At 37.7% G+C, this 24,651-nt stretch overlaps 1 protein-coding gene and 1 pseudogene across 5 annotated transcripts in view; one reads left to right on the top strand and one right to left on the bottom strand.

Annotated features, from left to right (window-relative positions):
- The window catches only part of CDK19 (cyclin dependent kinase 19), a 198,569-nt gene that overhangs the window by 104,236 nt on the left and 69,682 nt on the right, over positions 1-24,651 (top strand). The window lies entirely within an intron of this gene.
- Positions 6,949-7,314, bottom strand: LOC125121438 (gamma-aminobutyric acid receptor-associated protein-like; annotated as a pseudogene).

The following is a 24,651-nucleotide window of genomic DNA, read 5'->3' as shown; positions in this document are numbered from 1 at the left end:
GGAAGTTCCTAGGCCTGGGGTTGAATCGAACAGCCACAGCAATTTGGGATCCAAGTCACGTCTGCGACCTACATCACAGCTCAGGGCAATGCTGGATCCTTAACCCACTGAGTGAGGCCAGGGATCGGACCTCCACCCTCATGGATGGTGGTTGGATTCGTTACCATTGAGCCACAACAGGAACTCCAATGTTTGGTTATTTTTATCTTAAGGAGTTAACCAGATAAATGTACAAAGCTATTTATCACAGCATTGTTTATAATATTAATATTAAAATGCATATATAATATTGGAGTAACGTAATAAAGCAGTCTGTTTCATAAGCAGACTGTGGAATACTATTGGAACTATTAAAACTGATATAACACCTTATACAACTCAGTAACAAAAAATAACCCAATCAAAAGAAAAAAAATGGGCAGAAGACCTAAGCAGACATTTCTCCGAAGAAGACATACAGATAAGCCAATAGATACATGAAAAAATACTCAGCATTGCTAATTATTAGAGAAATGGTAACCAAAACTGCAATGAGGTACCACTTTACACTGGTCAGAATGGCCATCATCAAAAAGGCTACAAATAATAAATGCTGGAGAGGGTGAGGAGAAAAGGGACCCTCTTACACTGTTGGTGGAAATGTAAATTGGTACAACCTCTATGGAAAACAGTATGGAGGTTCCTCAGCAAACTAAATATAGAACTACCATATGATCCAGCAATCCTATTCCTGGGCATATATCCAATGAAAACTTTAATTCAAAAAGATACACGCTCCTCAATGTTCATAGCAGCACAATTTTTTTTTGGCCACACACACGGAAGTTCCTGAGCCAGGCATCAAACCCGTTGCACAACAGTAACCTGAGCCACTGCAGTGACAACATCAGATCCTTAACTCATTAAGCCACATGGGAACTCCATAGCAACACTATTTACAATAGCCAAGACATGGAAGCAACTAAATGTCTATCGACAGATGAATGGATAAAGATGTGGTATGTATGTATATAGAGGCGCGTGCACGCGTGACGCACACACACACACACACACTGGAATGGTACTCAGCTATAAAAAAGAATGAAATATTGCCATTTGCAGCAATGTGGGTGGACCTAGGGATTATCACACTAAGTGAAGTGAGCCAGAATGAGGAAGACAAATACCATATGATATCACTTATACATGGAATCTAAAATATGACAAAAATGAACTTATTTATGAAACAGAAACAGACTCACAGACATGGAAAAAAACTTATGGTTACCAAAGGGGAAAGGTGGTGTGGGAGGGATAAATTAGGAGTTTGGGATTAGCAGATACGAATTACCATGTATAAAACAGATAAACAACATGGTGCTATTGTATAGCACAGGGAACTGTATTCAGTATCCTATGATCAAACATGATGGAAGAGAATCTGAAAAAGAATATAAATATGCAAATATTTATACACATATGCAAATACTCATGTGCATATAACTAAATCACTTTGCTGTATACCTGAAACTAACACAATGTGGTAAATCAATTATACTTCAACAAAAGAAAAATACTGCTGATACAGACACTTATTAACAGGCTGTTTCCAATATGTTAAGTGAATAAAAGCTGGTTAGTGTGCTGCTATATATTTGAAAATATTATGGCAGTGTATATACACACATACATTGATAGACAGATAGGATCTGGAACTTAGGCATCAAAAAGTTTATCTTAATTTCACTCTGCCACTTATTAGCTGTGTGACTTTGCACAAGTTGCTTAACCTCTAAGCCTTTTTAGTTTTTCCACTGTGAGAGAGTAGAAACAGCGCCTATTTCATTGGGTTGTTTTGAAGATTAAATAATGTGGCTGAATTGCTTAGCATGGTTCTTGTATTATACTGTGATAAGATCATAATAAATGGCAGATTTTTTATGGTCATGATTATTATTTTCATATTTATGTGCATAGGAGAAAATTTAGGAGATACATAGTGAAATATTAACAAGTTGTCTTTGGTTGGTAGGACTACAAGTGATCAATACTTTCCTCTTGGTGCTTTTCTATGTTTTCTGATTCAGATCTTGCAATTGGGCATATATTACTTTCATAATTTAAAAATGTTTAAAACCTTCTATGTGTCTCGGTCATTAACATAAGATAATCCACTTAAGCAGAAATGACTCATGGTAAGTGAGTGAAAGATTGTTGACTTCTAATATAGATTTCATTACTTCCCTTAGACCTGCAACAACCATTTTTGAGGCTATAGAAAATCTTAAAATTAAGACCAATAGAAATATAGTAATGTAATTGAAACACTTTCCTGCTTGTGGAACTACACCTTTAATTGCATTTACATCTGGGAGGAAACATAGAATACACTGAGTAATGTTTTAACTTGCATCCTTCATGATTGAGGCAAAAACAGTACATTTATTTTTATTTGGAAATGGTTCTGTTTTGATATTGATTATTTCTAGGGTTCAAATTCAGTAGCTCTAATGGTAATGTGGGTTATTGGACAAGCTATAGATATTTAGTTAAGGTGGTTCTTCAGTGGATAGTCTTGAATTTTGTATTTCCAAAATTTTTGGCAGCAGTCTTTTATATATTTCACTTTGCTTAGAGTCCACATTATATGTCAAGTTCTGTCCTAGGCTCTGGGGAATAAGATCAATGAAAACAGTGGGTTCCAGTCTGGAACAGTGGCAGGTATCTGGTCAGATGCTATAAAACAATCAGATGTTATAAGTGGTATGATAGAGGTAAGTGGGTACAGTGGGGCATGTCAAAAAACAAACCCTACATACTCAAAAAAACAAGGCAGAAAGATGAGCTTACTGCAAGGCTTCATTTGTAAGCTGGGGAACTCAAGTCTATAGGAACAATGAGCTCTGAGTTGCTCACAGACTAATGAATTTTTATGGGCTAAATATGGCAGTTATTTGGCTTTTTCAGCTGGTTGGTTGCCTAGTGGTCTTCTTTCTTACTTTGGATTGTTAGCTGAGTTAGGTGAACAAGGAAGTCCAGGGATGGCTGAACTCTGGAAGTTGGCTGGTGTTCTCTGTTGATTTCTGGTAAGAGCTATAAGTTCCTCAAAGTTTAGGTTAAGTTTTCTTTGTACAACTGGATTGACCATTTCTACTTTATCCCTGGCCTGAGTAACTCTGTTTTAGTTTGGTTCTACAGGTACCACTGAAGAGTAGTCAATTGCATTTTTGGGTGTTAGGCAGAGAAGATAAAAAGGGGGCATCAGGAAAAGACATCATAGTTAGGATGCTTGAGCTGAATCTGGAAGGTGAGTGTTTGAGTATTTGCAGGTTGGGGTGCGTTACTTTCTGGCAGTGAAGGAGCTATGGTATGAGGCAGCATGGTGCATCGGGTAGCCAAGAGGTGGTTTGGTGTGGCCTGAGGTAAGATGTAAGCAAAAGGCCAGCCAGTCAGATGCTGAAAAATCAGGATTCAGTGTTGATATTCTCAGGAATATTTTTAGGATAGGAGAAACTGCTGACAAAGTAGCATTATTTTGTTTGATCAGATCTTTGAAAAAAGTGCTCATGGAGTTCCCTTGTGGTACAGTGGGTTAAGGATCTGGTGTCACTGCAGTGGCTTGGGTTTGATTGGCTCAGGAAATTTTGCATGCCATGGGTGCAGCCCCCCCCCCCAGTTGCCCACATTTAATAGATTGGATAGATTTAGAACTGAGGTATGCTGAACCATGGAAGTTTATATGAGATCTTGTTTTTTTTTTTTTTTTTTTTAAGAACTTTGGATCTTACAATATCACTATGCTGACAACCAAAACCATGTTAGTAGTTCCTGATTTAAAAGTACCCTTCCTGGAGTTACTTCTGTGGCACAGCAGGTTAAGGAGCCCACATTGTCTCTGTAGTGCCTCGGGTTTGATCCCTGGTCTGGTGCAGTGGATTAAAGATCCAGCATTGCTGCAGCTGTGGTGTAGATCAGCTGCCTCAGAAACTTCCATGAAGGATCTTTTTTTAAAATGATTTTTATTTTTTCCATTAGAGTTGATTTACAGTGTTCTGTCAATTTCTACTGTATAGCAAGGTGACCCAGTCATATATATATATGCATACTCTTTTTCTCACATTATCCTCCATCATGTTCCATCACAAGTGACTGGATATAGTTCCCAGTGCTATATAGCAGGTTGTCATTGCTTATCCACTCCAAATGCAATAGTTTGTGTCTGTTAACCCCAGGCTCCCAGTCCATCCCCCTCCCCCTTGTAACTACAAGCTGCTTTCCAAGTCCATGAGTTTCTTTTCTGTGGAAAGGTTCATTTGTGCTAAGTATAGATTCCAGATATAAGTGATATCACATGGTATTTGTTTTTCTCTTTCTGACTTAATTCACTTAGTGTGAGAGTCTCTAGTTCCATCCCTGGTGCTGCAAATGGCATTATTTTATTCTTTTTTTATGGCTGAGTAGTATTCCATCGTGTATATATACCACATCTTGCATGAAAGATCTTTCAGCTCCTCCTTCTTCCTTCCATATTCCCTTAGTTCTGTCCCCTCCTCACCACCTCAGCCTTACCAAACAATGACTTTCACAAGCCCTTGTTGCCACTGTTACAGGGACATCTTTAAAGAATTTGTAAGTTTACAAGTAAAGGAGTGGAGGAAGCTGGGAAAAGATATACTAAAGTAGTTGATTTTACCATACTCACTCGCTCATAAGAAGGCCATTCTATTCTATATCATAATCCTGTGTTGCTTGATTTGGTTTTTTTCTACTCTTTTTTTTAATCAAATCTTCAACCAATTACATATTCATTTGGGCTGAAGTTAAATAATTTTTTGGGAAGGGTCATATGTGAAATATGAACTGATGTTTACTTTTCCTTCCTTCCCTATGGACATTTCTCTCTCCATATTTAAAAAAATGTTGAAGTATCTCCAGTTGTAACAGAGCAAAGCAGCATAAGACCAGCTCTCTGAGCCTTTGGTGCTCCTCCATTCACAGCGAAATGGTTTCTCCTCACCATTAACTATCAAGGGCAGCCTAGCTTTTTTTGTAATCTAGTTTTGTTTCCATCTTCAGTTTGGTTCAAAAAGTATTTGTTGAGTGCCCCCCACACAACTGGCCTTGTTGTCCTTGCAGTAAATGACAATGAACAAGACAGGTATGATATCTGTCATCATGGAATGCATCATTTTAGTGGAGAAAACTCTGTTTTAAGCTTCCTGAATATGTCCAGTAGAGGTTGACAAATCCAATAGACACCTCGCCCAACACTTGCATCATTATCTGTTCTTCCTTCTGAGAGAACCAAATTCTTCTTGGTTTTTTATAACAGTACATTTCTCTCCTGGGAGAAGACAGCTTCTACTGCCTGAGCGCATATTCTGAGTCTCTATTTAATCCTCTTTCTCCTAAATGTTTCTTTTTCAGTCCCTTAAGTCTTTTTTTTTTTTCTTTTTTCTTTTTCCTCTTGAAAGATGTCTCTGCTAATTGACATTCTCATCTTTTCATTAAAAACACTTCTTGGGCAATCTCATCACTTTGCTGATAACTCCTCAGTTTTACCTCCAGCTGAGCATTCTCTCGTGAGTTCCAGATCCAAATCCAAGATCATCAGTATGCCCCCTAGACATCTCAAACTCATCAGGTCTGATTCTAAAGTTAACATTTCTCTCCACCTCAAAGCTAATGCTTCTTCTTAAATTTGTGCTGTTATCTATTCAGTTGCTTGTACCATCCTGGATCACTTGCCCTCAGCCTATCAGTTACTAAATCCTACTGATTCTGCCCTGCCCTCTTTTTATTTATCTCCTCCTTTCTATCCTTATTGCTGTTACCCATGTCAGGTATGATCTTGCCTCCCTCTCCCTTACGCTTATTGGTCTCATCACTTCTAGAATTAGTCTTGACCTATGCTCTCCCATTCCTGGGACATATGTAAATTACCTAAACTTATTTAGTCATGGAACCTATGCCCTGAACAACTTTTGACTTCTAAGTTGTATGAGAACTTACCAATGTTAACTAAAAGGATTCACTGATAATGACCGTACTCACATATGGAATGACTAAACCATTTACCAAATACTTAATATAAGTATATATATGAACATTAGGATATGTATAAAAAGATAAATAATACAAGATGTCATTTGTTACATTACAAATGAGGTGGTATAGGGATTTGGAAGAGGGTGAGATGAATGGAAAGGAACAAAGGAAGTAAAAAGCCAGCAAGGGTTATGGAGGATGGGGGGGTGGATAAAAGGGAGAAAAAGGTAATGTAGGTAAGTAGTAAAGATACATGAAACTGAAGTTAGTGAAATTAAGAAATAAACTAGCCTTCTATGGAGGCTCTGTCTACATAAAATACATGGTGTGGTTGCCATGTTAGTGAAAACAAAGTCTTTTGATTTCCTTCCCCTGAAGTCCTTTAATTTTGCTTAATTTAGTGACTGAACTATGTTTCTGGTCTTGGCTAGTCATTTTTATAGTTATCTGCCCTTATCAAATAGGCGATTGGGCAATAGATTGAGTTTATAACTAGAACAAAGAAATCCCCCCCCTTTTTTTGGTGGTGGTAGTTTCTCTTCATTGATGTGCCTCCTGCCTTCCCCCCACAATTTCAGTCCCTTCTATCTACCCCTACAAAAGAAGGTTGTGAAAATAAGGGATTGTTTCATCCTGAGCACCTTGGGCAGTGAGAGAGAAAACAGAAACCAAAACAATCACTGGATGTGACAGAGATGGACAATCGGGAAGGCCGAAGCAGAGTGGGAAAGTGGTAGAGGAAGTGGAGGAAAGGAGAAGTCCTGGAGGTCATCTCCCCCTTGTTTTAAGAAGGGCTGGAAGAAAGTCTCAAACATTAGGAAGTACAGGTTCTAAAGAAAGGAGGTGGTGTTTGAGCCTCAAGGAGGAGTAGATCAAGGAAGGGGGGACACCTCTCTCTTTGAAGAATGGGACCCCCCACCTTCAGGGTGTCAGCTTCCCAGGCCAGACACTTTCATCACTGTAGGTAATGTACAGAAAGAAGCCTGCTTCATGGTGTTCCTGGCGTAGCTGACCCATCATGGCACTGGTGGGTGCTAAGACATTGTTGACAAAGAAAAATAAGGCATCCTCAGCTTGGAGATGAATTCGCTTCTAGATCAAGAAGTAGAACTGACCAATTATGAGATCAGAAGGCACCAGGTATTTCTTTTTATCTAGGTCTCCTATCTGAGGTTTGGGAGCCTCTTCTACTATCACCAGCACCCAGTCTGAGTCTTTCTTTCAGATCTTCTTGCCCTCAGTGCACCCATTCTCAAATGGATGCTCCTCTTTATACACGAACTTCATCTTCCCAGAAACTGGGTTGGACCAGGCTGGATTGAGGGAACCCCCTCCAAAATCCTTTGATACAACAGCAACAACAAAAAAAACCCAACTTAAAATACATGCCCTTATGATTATCTGTTGCACGTGTATCTGAGCTGTCTGGCTTTGTGTCTATATTATGAAATTCTGATATAGCTTAGCCTTTTCAAAAATCTGTTATTTCAGTGATCTCTTTATAAATAATCTTAGTTTTTAATTTCAATCTTGCCAGTTCCAGAGATTATTAATGTGTATAACTTATAATGGGGGGCTATTCCAAGTATATGTATATAGACTCATTTTTCAGAATTCATTCAAGTCAGTGTATGTTGTGTATGTCTTACTAATGCACCTTTTTCATCTTTTTAGGGTTTTCTCTGAGTTTTCAGAAATTATATTTTTCTTTATTACTGTTTCAACTATTTTTTTTCAAGTTGATTGTACTAAGGAAGAATTGACATATAAAAACTCAGTTTAATATAAAATGATTCTTGGTTTTTAAATGGAAATTGTAAGGTCATTAAGATTTTTCCTGAATGCTCTATTCAAAATACTTTTAACATAATATCCTAGTGTGGTAGTTTCCACATTTTCTGACTGTGATTCACTCTTGCTCTGGTGTTCTCTACTGTTCATAATCTATGATGTGCACTGCTGTGTTTAGTTATTTTCTATTCTAGACCAGTTCAGTGATTTCACCTGGGTAGTGGGGGTGAAGAATGCTGGTTGCAACTCACTCAATTGATTCATAATCCACTAATGAGTTATAAGTTGCAGTTTGATGACAGTATCTTAGATTTTTATGAAAATGAATTTTTTTTTTGTCTTTTTGCTATTTCTTTGGGCCGCTCCCGCGGCATATGGAGGTTCCCAGGCTAGGGGTTGAATCAGAGCTGTAGCCACCGGCCTACGCCAGAGCCACAGCAACGTGGGATCCGAGCCTCGACTGCAACCTACACCACAGCTCACGGCAACGCCGGATCGTTAACCCACTGAGCAAGGGCAGGGACCGAACCCGCAACCTCGTGGTTCCTAGTCGGATTCGTTAACCACTGCGCCACGACGGGAACTCCTGAAAATGAATTTTTAAAAAATACAGAACATTATAATACAAAGATAGCCAATCAAAAATACTCATAATTTGTTCTTCCAGGTAATTCCTGTTGACATTTCAGAAATATATGTGATAAGAATATATAAACAAAATAATTCAAAAAATACAGAAAGACTTAAAATGAAAAATTTGAAACTTCTACTGTTCTTGACCAAATCCTTCTGCACAAAATTATAAGTGATTTCTTCTGGCCTTACCATTGCTTTTTTGTTTGTTTGTTTGTGTTTTGCCTTTGTTTTTGTTTTTTATTACTCAGTGAATTTTATTACATTTATAGTTGTACAATGATCATCACAACCAAATTTTATAGCATTTCCATACCAAACCACCAGCACATCCCGCCACCCTCCAACCTGTCTCATTTGGAAACCATAAGTTTTTTAAAGTCTGTGAGTCATTATCTCTTCTGCAAAGAGGGTCATTGTGTCCTGTTTTTAGATTCTACATGCCAGTGAAAGCATTTGATGTTGGTGTCTCATTGTATGACTGACTTCACTTAATGTGATAATTTCTAGGTTCATCCATGTTGCTGCAAATGCTGTTATTTCTTTCCCTTTAATGGCTGAGTAATATTCCATTGGGTATGTGTACCACATCTTCTTTATCCACTCCTCTGTGGATGGACGTTTAGGTTGTTTCCATGTCATGGCTACTGTATATAGTGCTACAATGAACCTTGGTGTACATGTATCTTTTCGAGACATGGTTGTCTCTGGATAGATGCCCAGGAGTGGGATTGCTGGATCAAATGATAATTCTATTTTTAGTTTTCTGAGGAATCTCCATGCTGTTTTCCACAGCAGTTGCACCAAATTACATTCCCACCAACAGTGTATTAGGGTTCTCTTTTCTCCACAGCCTCTCTAGCATTTATTGTTTCTAGACTTTTTGATGATGGCCATTCTGGCTGGTATAAGGTGGTACCTCATGGTGGTTTTGATGTGCATTTCTCTAATAATGAGTGATGTTGAACATCTTTTCATGTGTTTTTTGGCCATCCGTATGTCTTATTTGGAGAATTGTCTGTTTAGATCTCCTGCCCATTTTTTGATGGGGTTGTTTGTTTTTTTGATATTGAGCTGCAGAAGATGTTTATAAATTTTGGAGATGAATCCCTTGTCCGTTGCTTCATTTGCATTTGTTTTCTCCCATTCTGTGGGTTGTCTTTTTGTTTTGTCCAGGGTTTCCTTTGCTGTGCAGAAACTTTTAAGTTTAATTAAGTCCCATGTCTTTATTTTTGTTTTTATTGTCATAACTCTAAGAGGTGGATCTGAGAAGATGTTGCTGCCGTTTATGTCGGAGAGTGTTTGGCCTATGTTTTCCTCTAAGAGTTTTATAGTGTCTGATCTTATATCTAGGTCTTATATCTAAACAGGATTGCTTCCCTAATTTCTCTTTCTGATCTTTCATTGTTAGTATATAGAAATGCAGTCGATTTCTGTGTATTACTTTGTATCCTGCAACTTTGCCAAATTCATGGATGAGCTCTAACAGTTTTCTGGTAGAGTCTTTAGGATTCTCTAGGTATAGTATCATATCATCTGCCAATAGTGATAGTTTTACTTCTTCCTTACCAATTTGGATTCCTTTTATTTCTTTTACTTCTCTGATTGCCATGGCTAGGACTTCCAAAACTATGTTAAAGAGTAGTGGCGAGAGTAGACATCCTTGTCTTGTTCCTGATCTCAGTGGGAATTCTTTGAGCTTTTCACCATTGAGAATGATGTTAGCTGTGGGTTTGGCCTTTATTACATTGAGGTAGGTTCCTCTATGCCCACTTTCTGAAGGGTTTTTATCAGAAATGGGTGTTGGATTTTGTCAAAGGCTTTTTCTGTGTCAATTGAGAGGATCATATGGTTTTTATTCTTCAGTTTCTTAATGTGGTGTATCACACTGATTGATTTGCTGTTATTGAAGAATCTTTGCGTCCCCGGGATAAATCCCACATGATCATGATGTACAATCCTTTTAATATTTTGTTGGATTTGGTTTGCTAGTATTTTGTTGAGGATTTTTGCACTGATGTTCATCAGTGAGATTGGCTTGTAATTTTCTTTTTTTGTGATATTTTTGTCTGGTTTTGGTATCAGGGTGATGGTGGCCTCAGAATGAGGTTGGGAGTATTCCTTCTTCTGCAATTTTTTTGGGTAGTTTCAGAAGGAGAGGTGTTAGCTCTTCTCTAACATGTTTGATAGAATTCGCCTGTGAATCTATCTGATCCTGGAATTTTGTTTGTTGGAAGTTTTTTTAATCACAGTTTCAGTTTCAGTACTTATGATTGGTCCATTCATATTTTTTCTTTCATCTTGGTTTGGTCTTGGAAGATTGTACTTTTCTAAGAATTTGTCCATTTCTTCTAGGTTTTCCATTTTATTGGCATATAGTTGCATGTTATAGTTTCTTATGATCCTTTGTATTTCTGTGATGTCTGTTGTTACTTCTCCTTTTTCATTTCTAATTTTATTGATTTGAGTCCTCTCTCTTTTTTTCTTGATAAGTCTGGCTAAGGGTTTATCAATTTTGTTCATCTTTTCCAAGAACCTGCTTTTTGTTTCATTTATCTTTTCTATGGTTTTCTTCGTTTCTATTTCATTGACTTCTGCTCTGATCTTTATGATTTCTTTCCTTCTGCTAATTTTAGGTCTTGTCTGTTCTTCTCTCTCTAACCAATTTAGATGTAAAGTTAGCTTGTTTATTTGAGCTTTTTCTTGTTTCCTGAGGCGGGCTTGTATTGCTATAAACTTTCCTCTTAGAACAGCTTTTGCTGCATCCCATAGGTTTTGGAGTTTTGTATCTTTGTTGTCATTTGCTGCTAGGTATTTTTTAATTTCCTCTTTGATTTCTTCAGTGATCCACTGCTTGTGTAGTAATGTGTTGTTTAGTCTTCTTGTGTTTGTGTTTTTTGGAATTATTTTCTAGATGTTGATTTCTAGTTGTATAGTGTTGTGGTCGGAAAAGATGCTTGATGTGATTTCAATTTTCTTAAAGTTGCCGAGACTTAATTTATGGCCCAGAATGTGCTCATCCTAAAGAAGATTCCATGTGCACTTGAGAAGAATGTGTATTCTGCTGCTTTTGACTGGAATGTCCTATAAATATCTATTAAATCCATCTGGTCTAATGCTTCATTCAGGGCCTGTGTTTCCTTGTTGATTTTCTGCCTGTATGATCTGTCCATTGCTGTAAGTGGGGTGTTAAAGTCCCCTGCTATTATTGTGTTATTTTCAATTCCTCCTTTTAAGGTTGTTAGCAGTTGCCTTATATATTGAGGTGATCCTATGTTGGGTGTATATATATTTCCAATTGTTACATCTTCTTGCATTAATTGTTTGATCATTATGTAATGTCCTTCCTTGTTTCTTATAATATTCTTTATTTTAAGATCTATCTTGTCTGATATGAGCATTGCTACTGCAGCTTTCTTTTGATTCCTGTTTTCATGGAATATTTTCTTCCATCCTCTCACTTTCAATTTGTATGTGTCCCTTGAAGTGAAGTGGGTCTCTTCAAGATAGCACATATATGGATCTTGTTTTTGTATCCATTTAGCCAGTCTATGTCTTTTGGTTGGGGCATTATTCCATTTACATTTAAGGTAATTATCAATATGTATGTTCTTATTGCCATTTTATTAACTGTTTTGGATTTGTTTTTGTTGCTCTTTTTTCTTCTCTTGTTCTTTCCTCTTGTGATTTTTTGACTATCTTTAGTGTTATATTTTAGTTGATTTTTCTTGTTTGTGTATAAATTATAGATTTTTGGTTTGCAGTTACCCTGAAGTTTTGATATAGGAGTATATATGTATGTGTGTGTGTGTGTGTGTGTGTGTGTGTATGATTGTTTTAAGTTGTTGGTCTCTTATTTTCAAGTGCATCTCCAGTGTCTTGCATTTGTACTCTACTTACAATTTCTGATTTTGGTAGCATATTCGTACGTGGGTGATTTTCTACCTTTACTGTATATATGCCTTTACTGGTGATCCTTGTCATTTGCAGTATTTTTGTTTCTAGTTGTGGTGTTTTCTTTTCTACCTAGAGAGGTTCCTTTAATATTTGTTGTAAAGCTGGTTTAGTATTGCCAAATTGTGTTAGCTTTTTCTTATCTGTGAAGCTTTTGTTTTCTCCATCAAATCTGAGTGAGAGCCTTGCTGGGTAAAGTAATCTTGGTTGGAGGTTTTTTCCTATCATCCCATTAAGTATATCATGCCACTCCCTTCTGGCCTGCAGAATTTCTGCTGAAAAATCTGCTGATAACCTTATCGGGATTCCCTTGTATGTTATTTGTTTCTTTTCCGTAGCTGTTTTCAATATTTTCTCTTTGTCTTTAATTTTGGTCAGTTTGATTAATGTGTGTCTTGGAGTGTTCCTTCTTAGGTTTATTTTATATGGTTTTTGTTGTGCTTCCTGGATTTGAGTGAGTGGTTCCTTTCCCATGTTAAGGAAGTTTTCAGCTATTATCTCTTTTAATATTTTTTTCTGTCCCTTACTCTCTCTCTTCTCTTTCTGGGACCACTATCATATGGATGTTGGTGTGTTTAATGTTTGTCCCAGAGTTCTCTTAGACTGTCTTCATTTCTTTTCAATCTTTTTTCTCTTTTCTATTCCACATCAGTGATTTCCACTAGTCTGTCCTCCACCTTGCTTGTCTGTTCTGCCTCCTGTATTCTGCTGTTGGTTGCTTCTAGAGAATTTTTTTTTTTTGCAGTTTTTTTTTGAATCCCTGCTTGCTTAAATTTTAAATCTTGTGTTACTTTGCTTAGTGTTTCCTGTAAATTATCAATCTTTGCCTCCAGTTTGTTTCCAATGTCTTGCATCATCTTCAGCATCATCAGTCTAAAGTCTTTTTCCTGGAGGCTGATAATCTCCAGATCACTCTGCTGTTTTTCAGGGTTTTTTTCCTTGTTCCCTTATCTGAGTTATAATGCTTTGTCTTTTCATTTTTATGGGTATTTGGTGTGGTCTCCTTTTTGCAGGCAATGCATTTGTAGCCTCTCTTACTTCTGATGTCTGCCCCCCTTGTGGCTGAAGTTTGTACAGGATCTTGCTCTAGGTTTCCTAATAGGAGGTAATGGTGCCTGTCCACTGGTAGGTGGGGATGATTCCTATCCCTCTGGTGGGTGGGGCTTGTCTCTGGGTGATATTAGAGGTTGCTGTGTGCCTGGGGGTCTTTAGGCATCCTGTTCACTGATGGGTGGGGCTGTGATCCCACCTGGATTATTTTTTGGCCTCAATGCTGATGGGTGGGGCCAGATTTTTCCTAAAATGGCCACCTCTAGAGGAACATACACTGACAAATATTCCTGTGAGCTTTGCCTCCAGTGTCTTTCCCACACAATGAGCCATGTCACCCCTTGTTTTTCCCAGGATATCCTCCAAGCACTGCAGTCAGGTCTGACACAGATTTCTTTGGAGCCTCTGCTTTGCCCTGGGACCCAGTGCACGTGAACGCCTGTGTGTACCTTTCAAGAATGGGGTTTCCGTTTTCCCCAGTCCCATGGAATTTATGCACACAAGCCCCACTTGCCTTCAATGCCATATGCTTTTGGGGCTCTTTCTCCCAGTGCTAGCTCCCCAAGTGTGGGGACCTGATGTGGGACTCAGAAATCCTGTAGGTGAGTCTCTGTGATACAATTACTTTCCAGGCTGTGGGGCTTCCCATCCAGGAAATATGGGGTTGCTGATATCATGTAATCACCTCTCCTACCTCTTGATGTGGCCTCCTCTTCGTCTTCTGGAGTAGGATATATTTTTGAAAGTCCATTTGGTTGGAGGTTGTTCAGCATTTAGTTGTAATTTTGTTGTTTTTATGAGAGAAGGTGAGCTCTAGTCCTTATATTCTGCCATCTAATCCTGTCTTCCTACATCCCTCTCACTGTTGAATGAATCTACCATTGCTTTTAATGCATATACCAGAATATATATCTTTTAAAAATATCAAAAGGAGTTCCTTTTGTGGTGCAGAGGAAATGAATCCGACTGTTATCTATGAGGATGCATGTTCGATCCCTGGCCCTGCTCAGTGGGTTAAGGATCCAGCGTTGCTGTGAGCTGTGGTGTAGGTTACAAACGTGGCTTGGATATGGCATTGCTGTGGCTGTGGCATATGCCAGTGGCTACAGCTCCCATTTGACCCCTGGCCTGGAAAATTACATATGCCATGGATGTGGCCCTTGAAAGCAAAACCCAAAAAAACAAAACAAAAAAACCCCCAAAACCAAGAGATGCTATATGTTCTGTTCCATCTTTATCAGTTAATATTATATCTTACTAATCTTACCAAGCCAAAAATACAGATCTATTTTCAGCTTATTGCATTCTTTTTAATGGCTATGTAGCATTTTAGTGTAAGATGAACTTAATTTATTCATCCAGTTTCTTACTGATACCACTTAGATATTATTAAGCTTTTAAAATTTTTCCCAGTCTGATTGATGAAAAATATGTGTCCATTGCTTTAATTTGCATTATTAAATTAAGTGAAGTAGCCATATTTTCAAGTAATTTTTGGCTATTTAAATTTATATCTATTTTTGTGAAATGTCTTTTCATATTCTCTGCCTATTGTCCTACTGAAGTGTTTTCATTTTTTTTCTTAATGATTTTTTTGTAAGCTCTATAAATCAAACAAATTAGCCCTCTAATGGCTTACATTTTCCGTGTTTTTTGTTAGCCTTTGTTTAGGATATATTTTCTGTACAATACAGTTTTGTAGTCAAATTAATCTAACTTCCCTGTGGATTTTATTTAAAGGGAGTTTTCTCTAGAGTGGGTATTTGTTTTAAGTTTATTGAAGAGCGTGACCAAAACTTATGTTGGAGAAGAACATTTTAAAAATGACGGTCTAGTGAGATTTAACATTTCATATGTATATTTCAAGCAGCCTTACTTTGAGTAGACATTAAATTTCAAAGCTCCAAAATCATTCAACAAAAACTTACTTTAAAGTTAATGTCCTTTTTGCACACATGCTCTGCTAAACGCAAAATTATGGAAAGTGGAGTTCCCGTCGTGGCTCAGTGGTTAACAAATCTGACTAGGAACCATGAGGTTGCGGGTTTGATCCCTGGCCTTGCTCAATGGGTTAAGGATCCGGCATTGCCGTGAGCTGTGGTGTAGGTTTCAGACACGTCTCGGATCTGGTGTTGCTGTGGCTCTGGTGTAGGCCAGCAGCTGCAGCTCCGATTTGACCCCTAGCCTGGGAACCTCCATATGCCTCAGCAGTGGCCCAAGAAATGGCAAAAAGACAAAAAAAAAATTATGGAAAGTTATAGTATTGTGAACTATTTTAATTATTGATTTTTTATAATCATTGTTTAATGCATCTTCATAAAAGTACATATGTCAAAATACAGCTCTTTTTTAAAAATTAAAGTTAACACTCAGAAGAAATAGAACTTATTGATTAAATTTAATGGATGTTTCATATATAAGAAATAATTTATTTCTTTGTGGAAACTCATCCCTCTCTGTGTTTTCTCATAATGCATATAAAGATCTCTTAGCAGAGTAGGAAGGAAGTAGATTTTCTATTTAATGAAAACAATACAGTAGACATTTCCTGGATTGCATTTTGGTCAGATAGATCATTTAGTAGTTTTCCTTATTACTGTGGTAAAAATTCCTGTGGGGTCTTCAGAAACTATAAATGATTAATTTATTTGAGCCTTGACTTCACTGCATTTATCTTCTCTAGAAGCATGGTGATGTGAAATACACTGAATTACTGGTACTGGTAATTTTGCTGTTAATACTTGATCAAAACCCTTAGCTATAAATTATAAACGTTAGTGTAGTTTCTTATAGCATCTGAGGTGGGTTGTCTGACCATTGATAATGCCGGTCATTCTGTAAAGTGGAACATCTAACCATACTAGACAAGTTCCTTCAGAATGCAAAAGCCCTACCTCCCACCCCTCTGCACATCCTTACCAGCACCTTAGCCAATTCTAGGACTTGGGGATGGGGTTTGGGTGGGAGAGAGATCAATTCCAGGGCTATGCCTATTTTTACTAGAGAAAATGTAAACCGTACATTTTAGAAATGTAAGTTATAAGGATTTGGATTAGATGTAAAACCAACTTGAGAGTGCACTGGGGTAAGATTAATTATGGGCATCTGAGATCAAACTGCTACTACTTTATTTTGCTGATTTAATTACCAGCTGCATTCTATTTTTCAGACATTAAATTCCTTGAACATTCTTATTTAATTTTGTTTGAAAGTTTCTTGTTGATAAAAGATATGCTATACAGTATAAGAAACTCTACCCAATATTCTGTGATAATATGTATGGGAAAAGAATCTGAAAAAGAATGGATGTGTGTATATGTATAACTGAGTCAATGTGTTGTACATCAGAAATTATCACAACACTGTAAATCCACTAGACTTCATAAAACTTTAAAAAAAATGGAAAAAGGATAATTTTGAAAATTTGAAAACAGCAATTTTGAAAACAGTATTCTCTTAAGGTGGGATAAATGCCATCTATCCAATGTGTTTGTAAAACAACTCTTGTACTATCACTTTTGTTTTCTTATTTAACAAAACTTGTTGAATGCCTACTTTGTGCCAAACCCTCTTATGCAAGTAGTTTTATAAATATTCATCTGGAAGGTAGAGAGCTGTGCTCTATTACATATGATAGGAGGATGCCATAGCAAATTTAGGATAAAGTAGGGATTTCATTTGATATTTGTTCCCAGGAAGATGAATAGTGAAGGAGTTCTTAGATTTGGTACAGTCATGACATGATGAGAATATTGGCTAATATGCTTTTCTTGCTGGTTGAGTCTCTGTAATTCTCAGTTCCCTCTTTTCAACTTGCATACTTCATTAGGAGTATCTTTTATGACTTTCCAGGTTAGATTATATCTGCTATATATGACTATTCTGTATTTTTGTTAATAGCTTTATCATACTTAAAGTTTTAGAAAGTTTTATAGTTTTGCTTAATCTGCTTCCTCTTTGGTCTCTATTAGGCCATAAACTCCCTGAGGCTCCCTGAAATGTGCTGGGCACTTGTGTTTACTAATGAATTTTGACTTTTTAAAATCATTGCTTACCTGCTGGGTATTTTTAACCAAGTTGCTGCCTCATTCCCATGTCCCAAGGCCAGTCTTTATGGGGGACAGTAGGTAATGGCCAGGATCCTGTGCAGTGGCGAGACCTTGAGACCTTGAAACCTCATTCATGATGATTGTATGGGGAGTGAAGGCCACAGCATAGGCCAGTTATGACACCGCCTTTATTAGGGCAAAGCTCTCTGGTCCTTAACTTGGATCTTATCTGCCGGCCTCATTTTTGGTTAAAATCTTTATAATACAGTTTTATCTTGAATCTCAGCACCCCCCCCAGATAAATTATTTGTAAGAAAAATAGATTTAGTCTTTGAAGTGGGTCATTTTGAATGTTCCATTTGGGAGTTTCATCTTTGAAACCATTTAAGATTTTAGGATGGGAGAGTTAACATTATTAGACTTTTTTTTTTTTTTTTTTAAATGGCCACACCCATGGCACGTGGAAGTTCCTGGGCCAGGAACTGAATCCGAGCCACACCTGTGACCTAAGCCAGAGCTGTGGCAGTGCCAGATTCTTTAACCCACTGCCCTGGGCCAAGGATTGAACTTGTGCTTCTGCAGCCACCTGAGCTGCTGCAATCAGTTTCTTTCTTTTCTTTTCTTTTCTTTTTTCTTTTTGCTTTATTAGGACCACACCTGCGACATGTGGAGGTTCCCAGGCTAGGGGTCTAATCAGAGCTACAGCTGCCAGCTAGGGGTCTAATCAGAGCAATGCCAGATCTAAGCTGCATCTGCCACCTACACCACAGCTCGAGGCAATGCCAGATCTTTAACCCACTGAGCAAGGCCAGGGATTGACCCTGCAACCTCATGGTTCCTAGATGGATTAATTTCTACTGCGCCGTGATGGGAACTCCTGCAGTCAGATTCTTAACCCACTGTGCCAGAGCGGGAACTCCTCAACTTTTTAATTTAGGAGGATAATTTGATGTCAGTGCATGGGATGTATTAGAAATGACAGCCGCTAGATCATCACTCACTAATTCAGCCAGCATTTGAGGAACACCAAATGTGTCTGGCTTGTTACACAGTGGAAATTTAGAGACGGAAGACATAGTTCCTGCATTCTAGAACCTTGCAATCTATTAGGGGAGCCAGATAATCAAACTATGTCATAATTTCATCAGTGGTATGTTAAGAGAAGTAGTACAGTATGGAAGGAAAGACAGAAGAGAGACACCCACTTAGACCAGGAGTTTCAAGAAAGGTTTTTTAGAAGCAGTGATAAAGTCCTTTCTAAAAAGCAAATAGGTATTAGTCAGAAAAGAGGACAGAGGGAGTTCCCGTCGTGGCGCAGTGGTTAACGAATCCGACTAGGAACCATGAGGTTGCGGGTTCGGTCCCTGCCCTTGCTCAGTGGGTTAACGATCCGGCGTTGCCGTGAGCTGTGGGGTAGGTTGCAGACGCGGCTCGGATCCCGCGTTGCTGTGGCTCTGGCGTAGGCCAGTGGCTACAGCTCCGATTCAACCCCTAGCCTGGGAAGCTCCATATGCTGCGGGAGCGGCCCAAGAAATAGCAACAACAAAAAAGACAAAAGACAAAAAAAAAAAAAGAAAAGAGGACAGAGAAGATCTTTCCAGGCACAGGCAAGAGCACATGTATAAGTACTAGTTAAGGGTTTCTTTTAATTATTGAGGTGAAAATTCATGAGTATATTTAAAAGGCAAAGTACATAGCACTTGTTGAGTAACTGGGCACTGATTGGTTTTAAGGTTTTGAACCTGCCTTGGTTATTGGGAAATAGTGGTGTAATTGCAAGAATAGTGGACGCACTAAGAGGTGGAGGTAGGCAAGTGATACTCAGTTTTGGACCTGTGGGTTTTGAGGTACAGTGGGATTTCCATATGGGTGTATGAATGCACAGTTGGAACCTGATGTCAGAGTTTTGGGACGAGATTAGGGCTAGAGATTGAGATTTTGGATTCTCCATAAAAGTAACAGTGAAACCTTAGACACATGGGTAAAATGTCAGGAGAGACTGCAGAACAGAGAAGGAAACGAGGACTAGAGACAGAGGAAAATAAGATGATACTTCTTTTCCTTTTTAAGGCAGTATTTATATTAGAGGTTTTTCTTTTTCTTTTTTTTTTGTCTTTTGTCTTTTTAGGGCCACACTTGAGACATATGGAGGTTCCCAGGCTAAGGATCTAATCAGAGCTGTTGCTGCCGGCCTACACCAAGAGTCACAGCAACGAGGGATCCGAGCCATGTCTGCCACCTACACCACAGCTCATGGCAATGCCGGATCCTTAACCCACTAAGCGAGGCCAGGGATTGAACCCGCAACCTCATGGTTCCTAGTTGGATTCGTTTCTGCTGCTCCAAGACGGGAACTCCCCTAAATAAGAGTTTTAAGGGTTTTTTTTTTTACCCCTCATTTTACTTCAAGGAAATAAAAGGATAAACGAAGAGGAAATATTTGTTAGGAGTTTATATTTATTGAAACTCCAAGATACTAAAAATGTGCCTAGAGTCAAAGATAATTCCGTTTTGATAATTGTGAAGATAAGGAAGGTTTTCAACAAGGCTTTTTACTGGAAGCAAGAAAAGATTTTCTGATTACCCTCCAATGAATCAGAATGCCCCTGAGAATTCCAGGTAATTTAGGTTTTGCTTGTAAACTATTTTGATTTGCATCTGTTTCATTTTTTATACTTAAAGTTTGTATATTCAGAGTGCCATTGATTTATAAGAACTGTATCTGATTTTTCTCATGTGGAGTATGTTACATAAAAGATTAAACATTCAACTTTGAAAAGAGCACTTATGCTGTCATAGTTAAGAGGATGTAAGCTTCTTATTTATTACCAATCTCACTTGCTTTCACATCTCTCTCAGACCAAGTACATGTAGTAATAAAATCAAAGAGAAAAGGAAACTAGATCATTTGTTGCAAAGTGGAAAGTGAAATAACTTTCCCGTAGCCATACTATTATTATACAACCTGCTAACAGAGTGTTTTAGGCACTTTGGGAAATAAATGTGATGGCATGCCCCAATCACAGCATGTCTCTCTCCAATGAGGTTCTATGCCTGTAGTGCCTAGCCTTTCTCACTTAGGTACAATAATAATAGCTAGTGTTTATCAAAACCTTAAAGAGAAGTTCCTGGCATGGCTCAGTGGTTAATAAACCCAACTAGTATCCATGAGGATGCAGGTTCCATCCCTGGTCTTGCTCATTGGGTTAAGGATCCAGCGTTGCCGTGCGCTGTGGTGTAGATTGCAGAAGCAGCTTGGATCCTGTGTCTCTGTGACAGTGGTGTAGGCTGGCAGCTGTAGCTCCAATTGGACTCCTAGCCCGGGAACCTCCATATCCTGTGGGTAATGCCCTAAAAAACAAACAAACAAACAAACAAACAAACAAAAACCAACCCCCCCCAAAAAAAAAACTTAAAGCATGCCAGACGTTCTACTTATCACATTTAGTCCTCATAACATTCTTGCCAATAGTGGTGGTTATAAGAGCAATAACTATAATTTGTCAAGTATTTAATGTTTTCTAAGCATTGTGATATATAGTTATGTACATTCATTTAATCCTTGCAGAAACTGAGTGTGTTTATCAGTAGATTTTTTTCCCCCCTCTCTAAGCCTCTGAGGAGTTAAGCATCTTGCTCTGCATAGCTGTGGTCAGGGCTTAAACTCAGGTCTCTGAATTCTAAAATCTGTGCTTTTTGTATTATACCTGCTGCCTCACTGTCATTTCCACTGGATGGCAGTGGGGACCACTGACCTCCTTGAAGCTTATGACTGGTACCTAAGCAGTGTTGCTAAGGTAAAATAAAGCAAAAAATTTAGGGCTACCTTGAACCTGGGCTGGTTTACTGTTTTATAGACCCCTCTTCAGAGTATGAGTGCCACCTGCTGGAAGGTTATAATGTATCTATGTGCTTGTAAGGTCCTTCCGTAAAGCTTGTCACAGGAGTGAAAGTGTCAGGTGTCAAAATGCTAATTCTTAAATTTCAGCTTAGGAATGCTGGGGCATTTTGAAGTTAGGTGAATCTCCTGTTTGCTACAAAGTACATTTCCTCATTTATCTTCCTTTTTTTTTTTTTTTTGTAGGGAGGGGAGGGTTACACATTAAAAAATGTTACACTCAATGAATGCATTCTAAAAATAAAGCTTTCTAAAAATAAAGATCAATGGTCAAATGAATCATTCTGTTACATATTACAGATCAAATGCGAATAAAAAACTGGATTTACTTTGAGATAAGTGAGTTATTGAAGCATAAGAGGACCCTTTCCTTTTAGATACTCTGAAAAAGGAATCTGGAAGCCCTGGGGGCATCAGAGACTTGGCGAACAAAAAGTGCGGATGAAACAGGAAGAAAGATGGGTGGATTAAAATACAAACAGTTTCTGTAATTGATAGTGTAGCATAAGAGTTCCCAAATGGAGTCAGGATCCTCAATAGTGCTTTAGAGAACAAAGTTTAGGATTACAGCTTTAGATTGTTGTATGTTTAGGACAGTGAAAAGTGGACATTTTTTATAGTCACTTATTTGCCCTGGAAGAGGAATCAGAAAAAGTCTTTGCATGCCCGTTGCACATTTTTCATTAGGCTCCTTTGGGATCATGTTAGTAATCTGTAAGTATCTGGAAGAGATATTATCTCTTAGTGTGGGGTTTTGACAGGAAAATCATGCTATAGTTAACTGCTCTTTATGTGATTAAGGCATATTTGTAGTTGCATGATGTCATGTTGAACAAATATTTGTGTGACAAGAGATTAAAGTCCATTGGCAAGATGTGATATTGCCAAGAGTTCAGGAAAGTACCAGCGCGATCATCATCTCTTTCTTTTATCCTTTTTCAGATCAAATGTGAAAAAAGCTTCACTAGCACGATAGTATCTTAGCGGGTAGATTTCTGAAGAGAAATGGCTTGTGTGTGTGTGTCTATGTGTGTGTGCGTAAATTATATGAGTAATGCTCAGTGTAGAAAATGCATCAAGTAGAAGAATAGGAAGAAAGAAAAATCACACAATCCCATTCCCTAGAGATAACTATATTAACATTTTGGTATAGTTGCTTTTTTATAAACATTTAATATTTTGCACCCTTTCATTTATTTTAATTTTTAATATTTTAAGAAGAGAAAAGCATATTGACTTTATTTGATGTTAATTTTTGTGTGACATAGGGGCCTCCCTAGAAAAGAAATGAAGATGCCAAGAAATAAGTCAACCTGATATGCCATTTTTAACCAAGAGCAATAAATTGTAGAGACGTGACAAGACAAAGGGTTTGCAAACTGTGGGAAGGTAAATATGTAGGGGAAACTAATGAAAGATAAGGCCTCTATTAGCATGGTTTGTTTGTGTTGATCCATTGCAGGGCCGACTTTCTGTCTTCTTCATGGTCGTAAAACTTCCCTGGGAGAGGGGATTTATGGCAGTCCTCATTTCTCAGAGTTTCTACTTTCAGTCCCATAAGGGAAGCTCCAGGAAGGCTCCTTTCTGCATCTGCTGACTCTCCAATGCCTTCAGCTCAGAATCATTCTTATGCCAAAGTATCATATTTTGGGGTGGCCCATTCTGATCCCCTTCACCCTCCTCCAAAGTAAAAGATGAAATTTAAATCTGAGGGAGGCAAAGAAAGGGGAAATTCTGTATCAACTTGCTTGGTTAGGAAAAAACACAACACATTGTTTTCCTCTCTGATTTTTTTTTTTTTTTCTTAAACTGAAGTATAGTTGACCCGCAATACTAATCTTAGTTCCAGGTGAACAACATAGTGATTTGATATTTCTAGACATTGCAAAACCATCATCGCACCCCCTTTTTATATTACATCACAGTATTACAGCATTAAAGCCTATGTCTTTTCTCATGTATTTAAAAACTCTTGGCTACAGCAGAAATGATCTCAACATTGTAAATCAACTATACTTCAGTAAAACTTTAAAAAATGAAAAGCAACTCTTGGCATCCGTATTTGAGACTGTGATATGTGGCTATACCATAATTTACTCATCAGTTTTTCTTTTCTTTTTTTTTAATGAATTTTATTATATTTATAGTTGTACAGCGATCATCACAACCCAGTTTTTCAGCATTTCCATCCCAAACCCCCAGTGCATCCACTCATCAGTTTTTCTTAATATTGAAGAAAATCGTGCTGTTTATTGTTTTTGTTTGTTTCTTCAGTAAATAGCAATAGAGAAATTTACTTTTTTATTTGTTTGTTTCAGTAAATAGAGAATACATTTTTGTGTATTCTGTGGCATTTGTTTAGGGCCTAGCATATTTGGTTTTGCTAGCCTTGAAAGTAAGCAATGATTTAATTAATCTCTGCTTTAGTTTCTCAAGTGTGGCTCCCTTTGTTCCCTGTTCCTGTGTATCATTTTCTTAAGGATTTTGTAGCATTTATTGCATTCGCATACCTTTCAAGGCACACCCTCATGGTACCTCTTTGCTTTTACAGTTCTGTACCGTTAAATATCTCACCCAGAGCTATTAGGAGCTATGCTTATGCTCTTTACATCAAGCCAGCATGCTAAAAATTTTGCTAGAGTGGTGCTGGTTGAAAGAAAAATTCCTTTTTAAGCCTAAAGTAAATATAGCTTGTGGAAAGTTAGAGTCCCTAAGATAACTATTTTAGACATAGTCTATTCAATTTATTAAAAAACAAAACAATTCAAAATACCTTTTGAAAGAAGAGCAATGTTTTATAATATTTCAAGCTATTTACTGGTTGATTTTGTAAGAACCAGGTCAGTTCAGTAGATTTTTTTTGACATTTATTGAGCACTTACTATGTGCTAGTACCATTTTAAGCACTGGGGATCTAAAACCAACAGAAATTTTCCCTTCATGGAGCTTATATGTTAATGGAGAGAGACAGACAATAAACAACATAAAATAAATAAACAATACCGGGTCCCCCATTTGTTAAATGAAATCTTGGGAACAGGTGTATTTTGGATACAGTTTCTTTTAATTTTGGAAAGACAGTGTTTTTATATATATTACAAAATATTATAAAATATATATTATAAAAATATAATATATTACCTAATACCCAGGAGAAATTCTGGTGTAGTAATCAAACTTTTTATTAATATTTATTTCATGATAAAAGTGTGAGCATTCACACTCAGTGGGCTAAATAAAGACAATAGC

The sequence above is a fragment of the Phacochoerus africanus genome, chromosome 2 (genome assembly GCF_016906955.1).
Source record: "Phacochoerus africanus isolate WHEZ1 chromosome 2, ROS_Pafr_v1, whole genome shotgun sequence".
Taxonomy (NCBI): domain Eukaryota; kingdom Metazoa; phylum Chordata; class Mammalia; order Artiodactyla; family Suidae; genus Phacochoerus; species Phacochoerus africanus.
The sequence above is the reverse complement of the archived record's forward strand: the minus strand, read 5'-3'. Positions and strand labels throughout refer to the sequence as shown.